Source organism: Pygoscelis adeliae, unplaced genomic scaffold (genome assembly GCF_000699105.1).
Source record: "Pygoscelis adeliae isolate BGI_AS28 unplaced genomic scaffold, ASM69910v1 Scaffold424, whole genome shotgun sequence".
Lineage (NCBI taxonomy): Eukaryota > Metazoa > Chordata > Aves > Sphenisciformes > Spheniscidae > Pygoscelis > Pygoscelis adeliae.
In genome coordinates this window covers 144411-152846 of record NW_008824651.1, presented here as the reverse complement: position 1 = coordinate 152846, position 8436 = coordinate 144411, and positions in this window count along the sequence as shown.

Below are 8436 nucleotides of genomic sequence, written 5' to 3'. Positions count from 1 at the left end.
AGTTCTCATCACCCTGCTCCTCACCACGGACCTTTGGCGCCTGGTGGGCAGAGTGCCCTCTCGGCCCACAAAACGCTGCTTGGGTCTAAGAGCATTTCGTTCAGGTCTCCATTTTCCTGCTCTGCAGCGAGTGCCGTCGGACAACGTTGGCAGCTTGCCCAGGAGAGGGTCTCCACTGTAGGGCTTTGGTAGTCCTATGGAATATTTTCACACAGAGAGAGGGGGAAAAAGCGGTAAAAATCATACACACACACCCCCACCGGTGCAGCTGTGCTGACAGAAAAGTGCTTTCGTTGGCTTTGTTAATGTCATTGGGGGAAGTGGTACCGTTAGACTGGCAGAGGAATTCCCTCTCTGGCATATGTTACATCCACACCGAGGAGCGATGCCAGCATATCTAGCAGCAGAGCTCTCCCAGTGTAAACAAACCCTGAGTGATTGGACTCCTGAAGCCCAAGCTTGCGCTGCATCAAAACAGCGACGCTGCACGGGAAACGCTGCGGGGCTTACGTGAGAAGGGGTGCAAAATCCCTACCCACCAGCCTCCCTTCGCAGGGGAACCTCTTTAGGTAGGTTCTCACCAGGCGCTGCCCGAATGCCGCCCACACCTGGAGCAGCACTTCATCGGGCTTCTTCTGCTCACTGACTTCAGGGAAATACTTCAGGGTGCTCCTGCGGGCACCTAATGCTGGCGCCCCTGGAGCTCCACAGCGTGAGGCTGATGATACTGCATGGGGTTGGTGACAGTTGCACGCTAGCTGATTTCTTCTTTTTCTTTAAAATAGCAGGAAAATAAGCAAAACCGCAGGAATTAGGAATATTAGTTCTCAGCATTTAGGAAACGCTGGAAGGAAGATTACTCCTGCAGCTGCAACTAGACCCTCTTATGTGTATATGTAAAATTCTTCAGGCACACTCCCGTGCATGTGTTCCGGTAGGACTCCTGTCTAGGAGTTGGGGGTGCAAGGTGGGCCTGCAAGGGGTCGTAATTGTAGTTGCAAAGGCAGCTGTCAGTCTTGTATTTGCTAAGTTTTACGTGCTTGGCGTTCTCAGTTTCTTAATGCTGTCTTAATGTAGTTTTTTGTGTGAAATATAAAAATATAATGGAAACTTGAGAAAACAAAAATACTGCCTGGAATGTCCCGGCGCCCTTAACTTACTGTGTTTGTATCTTAAGGCTTGGCCGAATACCCACCTCCTGGGAGTCAGTTTATAGACTTTGATGGGAACTTGGTCAGGGTCCAAGGAAAGTGACAAAAGTACAGTATTTCCACTGCAAAGAACATACTGTTTTCCTGAACAGTGTTTAATACAGGTGCAAATCTGAAAGGATGAGCTCAAACAGCTGTATCAGTTTCACAGTATCATTTTCGCAGGGCAGATTAAAGAAAAGAAGTGGCTCTAGTTGTTGTGTAAGACTCAAAGAACCAGTTTATCAAGGCTGCCACAGACCTGGCTGGCATCTTAACCAAACTGTACATTTCCTTTGCAAACTTAGCTGAACTTAGTGTTTGAGGGCTATTTCCAACAAGGGACTGAAGCAGCTAAAGCAGAACATCAGGGGAAGTGATCGTGCCCCTGTACTCGGCACTGGTGAGGCCGCACCTCGAATACTGTGTTCAGTTTTGGGCCCCTCACTACAAGAAGGACGTCGAGGTGCTGGAGCGTGTCCAGAGAAGGGCAACGAGGCTGGTGAAGGGTCTGGAGAACAAGTCTTATGAGGAGCGGCTGAGGGAACTGGGGTTGTTCAGCCTGGAGAAAAGGAGGCTGACCTTATTGCTCCCTACAACTACCTGAAAGGAGGTTGTAGCGAGGTGGGTGTCGGTCTCTTCTCCCAGGTAACAAGCGATAGGATGAGAGGAAATGGCCTCAAGTTGTGCCAGGGGAGGTTTAGATTGGACGTGAGGAAAAATTTCTTTACTGAAAGAGTGGTTAAACATTGGAAGAGGCTGCGCAGGGAAGTGGTTGAGTCCCCATCCCTGGAAGTATTTAAAAGACGTGTAGATGAGGCGCTTAGGGACATGGTTTAGTGGGCATGGTGGTGTTGGGTTGACAGTTGGACTCGATGATCTTAGAGGTCTTTTCCAACCTTAATGATTCTATGATTCTATGATCAGCGTGTTTGAATGTAGGTCACTGTTAATGAAGGCTGGTCAAGCAGACGAGCATTTCTGAACATGTGCAGGGGAAGAACTCGAAGAGCTGGAGGGCTCTCCAGTCAACCAAAGTGCTCCTGGCTCCAGGTGCCATATCAGGGTGGAAGTTGAGGGAGCATGGAGCTGTGGCTGATGAGTTGGTATGGCCTGTTGGACAATAAAGGAAGGGTGGTGGGATGAGGTTGTGTGGTAGAAGAGTAGGGCTAAATGTGGGATTGGAGTTACTTGTTTGGAAGGTGGTGGTGTGTGGTCTGAGGTGGGACAGATGGAAGGATGGAGTACAGGGACTGGTGTGGTAATGTAGGATGTGCAGCAGAGGAGTGTCAGATGTGGGATTAGCCATGCTGATGGCTATGGAGTGAGGCAGTGGGATCTAAGAGCTGCTGCTCTAACAGCACTGCACTAACAGTGGTGTCCAAGGGCAAGAGGTTTGGGAACCTCTATGCTAAATTATTTCATAGAAAGTGGGCGCCTGTCACTTCTCAGAGAGGAGGCACTGTTGGGTTCTTCCAAAGGACACTCAAAGGACTCTTGTAAGTCCAGGAGATGACTGGAGTTTGGGATGCTAAGCACTGTGTTAAAGTCCAGGATGGGGTGAAGAACATAGGTACACTCTTGCTTTTACCTTCTGCTGTGTCTTAGCTTTTGGTTAACTTCCAGGCCGGGTATCCTTCTCAGCATATAAGAATTTTAGGGCATATTTTAAGGTACCTGCCTTCCCCTTTGTGCTCTGTGCAGAGCCTAGGTGAATTCTTGCATGAACCCTGGAAATTTAAAATTTGGGCCCCTTAGTGCATGGCTTGTAGGAGCGTCAGTCTTTTACTGGATCTAGCTCTTACTACCTATGCTGACTGCCTGCTGCTGTGTTTTCAGAGCATGAGTTTCCTCATGCCAAAATACAGGTGTCTAGCACATGGTAACTGCTGCATGGCTTATTATTGAAAAGTTTGTGGGCAACAGGTTTTATAGGCTGGGAAAAGTCAGTACTAAAGAGCTACAGTACCACAGAAACAGTATCGTGGTAAGATCTGGTGCTCCATCAAGACACCTAATTTTAAAACAAAACTGTTCCTTGCTGAGAATCCTGATCTGTGTTTTTAGTTTAATTACAGCATCCTGCTAATGTCACCTAATGCCATGAGCAAGACGTGCAACCCATGAAGTGGTTAGGCTCAACTGCAGAGTGCTCCTCAGTTAGAGACGTGGAAGATGCGACCCTTTAAAGTGCAGCTGTGACTCCTGCTGTCCTGGGAGGAGCGTGGGGCTCCATCCACAGTCCTCTGAGCCCAGCTCTCTTCACTGACTATGGAGGGAGCACTGCACCTGCCATTGATCCCTAGCAACGGATGCTTCCTCAAGAAGCAGACCACATCCTCCCGTGTAGCTACGGAGGACGTTGCTGTGACACCACTCTTTCTTTTCCATCCCTGCTGGGTGCAGTATGTGAGGGCGGTGCTCTGGGATGGAGGACGGAGCAGGAAACCCAAACGCCCCAAGGGATGGGCCCTGCTGGGCATGGGTGCAGGAGCAGGCAGGAGGTAACACAGCTGGGAGCGGTGGGGAGGGAAGGAACCTGCAGGAGTTGCTGGACAGTGAATCACCTGCAGCTTCACAGCCCAGGTTAGTGTGAGAATGGCCTGGCTTCCTCCTCGTGATTTTTTTTTAATCTCATTTTTATCCCTGAACACAAATCCTGGTGACAAACCCCAGCCTGCAGTGCTTGTGCAGGAGGTGTTTGCCTCTGTGTCACCACGCTCCATCGGAAGATCAGTTGCCCCTGATGTTGTGCCTTAGCCACTCAAAGGGGCTGGACGCAAAACACAGCTGCTGTGGGACTGAATGTGATCAATAGGACCTTTCCATTAGCTTTGCTGCATTGTTCATTTGTAGTATTTTTACTGATTAGATTGCGATAGTGCTCTGTGTGTACAAGGTGTTTTGAAACCTGGAGAGAAAACTGTTTCCTGCTGCAAGGCAGATACGGTGTAAAAGGCTCCACGCAGGATGAACAGGGTGCGGGAAAAATGGTCTGGCATGTTGTGACAGAGGACAATACCCTCATCCACCCTGTCCCTACAACACCTCCCTTTGGATTGCATTCTTCCGCGATGCTCTTTACAGTGCAGGGTTGCCTCTCTATGGGATTTTCCCCTAGTATCCCTACTTGAGGGCTGAGTCTTTGAACTTCAGACTCGGGCAGCCGTACTCCTCAACAGGACGTTTTTAAGTGTCTGCTGGACATGCCTACCAGTTTGCAGCTACTTGTTATGCTCTCTTTTAGTTTCTTCTTTCTAGTAACTGAGATAGTCTTCTTACACAGTAAACCATGTTATACATATTACATGTCATGCTAGATAAATGATTGATTTTTTTTAACTTGTATGTAGTAACCCTGCTGTCACTCAATCTCTTCCTATTGCCCTTCTGGTAGATTCCCGTTTATATTTAAAGACCTCATACACCTCTCTTCCTTTGACCCATTTTGTCAGCAGATAAATGCAAGTGAACAGCTAGTTTCCCATACATATAGCTGAAGATGTCTCCTGCTTTTTATTAATTTCTCGTGTTTACTCATTGCAATCAAAGGACTGTTTTTTTTTTTTTTTTAAACTCATTATTTTACACACTCCTTGCTTATTTTCTTCATATACTTTCCCTGTCTGAATGAACTAATGGTAGCTTTTTTCATTTTTTCTAAGACCACCCCTGTCATACCTTTTCTTGATACTGCCTGTCTCCACATTGCCCTTTCTTATGCGTTTGTGGTTGTTGATTAAAATAATAGATTTAAACTGATCAAAAGGGATGTAACATTTAGTTAGGTACCATCTATTTGTGTCGCACATTGTTCTCCATCTTTTCTGGATGGTGGAAAATGTACTCCGCTCCTTGATAGCTGCAGTGCATCACATAAGTGTCCTCATTGAACTAGCCGTGATTTCCAGAACTACTCCCTGAGAGATTAATCTTAATCAGAACTTGTCCCTGAACCACGAAGAAGTGGTTTAAACTGTTGCTGCTCTGTGTATTACCTTCCACTTGTCTCTTTGGATTCCACTGTGGAGCCCCGGTCCCTAATTAAGAATCTGTCAGGTCCCTCTGGAATCCTTGTCTTTTCTAATTACTATTAACCTTTTTTATTTGTATTACTAGAGCACATAGAGGTTCCTGTTGGACACTGAGGCCTGTTTGTACTAGGAGTCGTATGGACATACAAGAAGAAGACAGCCCTTATTAATGAACTAACGGTGTTGGTCTATGAAAGCAAGAGGATGAAGCAAATACTGGAGATGAAAATATGTAACCTCTTTATTTCATTGGCTTTATGTACATGCAATCTACTTTTTATTAAGCTAAGTAATTTTGGAGTATGACCCTACTTTATTTTGTTTATCCTTTCTCTCTGAATGTATTTGTCATCTTTCAGGCAGTCTAGGACTTACCTGCCTGTGGCCTGCTTGCATTATGTTCTGTTACATTAGTCTGTGAGGCTATAAATGTGATCTATGAGAGAGAGGTCATGCTCCTGAGCTTCCTATAACTGTATGTAAAGGATGTCATATACCGTAAGTGTGATTTTTAACACGGGCTTGGCCCGCGTGATTGCACTTTGAGATTCTGTCAGGGGGGGCTGAGTTTGTTACTCAGGTCTCACTCACTGTGTTTCTCAGCCATCTGTAGGAGAAGGTTGCCAGAATCACATTAAGATTTCCCAGGTAAATAACTTAACGGGTTTGCTTCTTTTTATGGGATCATTAACACTTTAAATTTCTAGCAGGATACAAATGCTAAGATATTTTTACATTCTTTACCCATATGCTTCTGTCTCCTGTTGGATAAAAATGCCACCATAGCCACAGAGCTGAGAAAACGTAGCCTGCTTCTTGCATCGCCCCTGAAGTCTTATCCCTTGTTTTGTGAGAGAAGAAATGGCATTTCTAAAGATTTACTGTACCTTATTTTATTCTTTTGAGGGAAGATGATTTTTAGCTGGAAACATGCATTAGAGTGCTGGTAGGGCTGAGGTCTCACAGACGTGTTTTTGGCATGTATTTTAAACTTCCAGACCTGACAGAGGCCAATTTGCAGGGTTTGGGTTTTCTTTGCTTGTTGTTTCTTTAATCTTTAATTGGAAGTGTTTGCCCTCCTCTAATCAGATGTCCCTCCTTACACCCCCCCCCCCCTTCCCTTCCCCCCCCCCCCCCCTTTTATTTTTGGCCTATTTCCAGGTATTGTGCCGTCTTTTATGAATTATGTGCAGTCTCTTATGAGGTAGTAGTACATGTATCTGGGTTTCTTACAATTACCGAGTTCTGTGCTTAATGTGTTGGGGACTTTGGGAATAAAGAGTGTTAATGTGGATTATGTTATGAGAAGAAGACATTTGTTTCTTTTAAGAGAAATCTAGATTTACTTTGATTTCTTGTTAGAGATTATTCTTGTTTGGAGAATAGAAGTAATTTTAAGGTTTCTCAGAATGAAAAGGGGCCTTGATGAATGAAGCAGAAGCAACCGAGAAAATGGTGGGTGCAAAAAAAGAGATGAGGAAGTATGACCTATAAAGGGAGATGAAACCCAGTTATTATGCAAAGAGTTTAAAAAAAAAGTTATAAATTGCAACTATATGATTATTACGTAAATACTAGGAATATGGAGGAGGGAGCAGACTAGAAGCATCAACGTGGAAATACTAATAGGATTCTCAGGAACCTGTTCTAACAAGGGACGTCGGCATGATTGACTAAGCTTGAGATTTCTTAGTAGAATTAAGAAGTAAATTAATAACCAAAAAGTATAACAAGCAAGAGGGATGAAGCTCGTGGTGTTTCCAGGAGGGTTCTCTCACCGCTTGTATCCTTTCAAAACTTACTGATTCGGGCTGTTGTACTCACATAGGACTTCTTTGGCATTCCCTTTACATTTTAGTGTAGTAAAAGGGTTATTCTTAACCCACAGTGGTTTATCATAGTACCAAACAATTTGAGGAGTTTGGTATGTGTGTGTACGTGCTTGCTCGAGGGAAGGAAAATTCTTCAACTCATATCGCTACCAAATTCCTTCTATTACGAAATAGTGGCTTTCATTTAAAGTTCATCTGAATTATGTGTTTAGAAAATGATAGTGACTTGTGTTTTAAATTTCTTCGTACCAGGTTCACCCTGTCATGCTGTTGCATTTGTTAATTTTTGTGGTATCATGGGGTCAGAGATATCTTTGATACCATATAACCGTATGGGAAGGCACTACCTTGCTTTCAGCTTGATGCAATGTTTGGAGTCAACCTTACGTGCAGTTTCCAGTGCGATGGGGTGGATCAGGCTTGTGAGTTTATGTAGCCTTGACATACGTGTGCATTTAACAAAACTTCCTTCCGAGTGTAATGCGTAATCAAAGGACATGATGCCGCGTGTTGCCACCTTAGCTTCCAGTGACTTGCAGTGCTCTTCTGTGCTAGGTTTTCCCCTTCCAACAGAACGAGGTGTCCAAGGCTGCAGCTCTGCTTACCTCTCAGTTTGGGCAATGCTTCGTTTGCTAAACTACTTCATAGAAATCAATGAATTTATTGTGAAATGATGTTTATGTGCACACAGAATTTGAGTTAAGCTGTGCTAAGTTAAGTGACGGCCCTGAAGCCCATGGGGCTGGCTGCTTTTCCATGGAAGGTCTACACTTCACTTTCAGGGTAGAGGTTGAACTGAAGGCAGCATGAATGCGGCTGCAGAGAGCACATGGCTGTGTTGCCAAAAGCTCTTTTCTCCGAAGATCAGTCAAGGTTTTCCTCTTTGTGAAGTTGCTTTTCTTCTGGGGTAGGAGGAGACTGCAGCTGTTTAATAACGCTCGTTAATGTCGGACCCTGGAATCGGTAGATAATTATTAACTCTGGGTACTGATATTTTTCCACTGAAGTCTTTGAGGCATTTCTCATGTATTTCCTTGTTAGAAAACCGATATTTAGGGGTCAACTGAAGTCAAAACAACGGGGGCACTGGCAGCCCCACAAACAACAGGGGCCACCCGCGACGCGGGCGCTTATACCCGGTGCGTGATCGTTTCTTACTGCGGCCCAGGGCGGGACGCCATCCCGAGGAGGGGCAGTCCCCTGGCCGCCCCTCGTACAGCCCAGGGCCCGAGGGACCGCCTCGCCTCGCCCTGCAGCCCAAACCCTTACCGGCACTGGGGTGTGTGTATTATTATTTAAAAAAAAAATAAAAAATACTAAGCGGCGAGGCCTGGGGGTGCTCCCAGCGGGGCTCCACGCCTTCCCTCCGCCGGCCGGGCC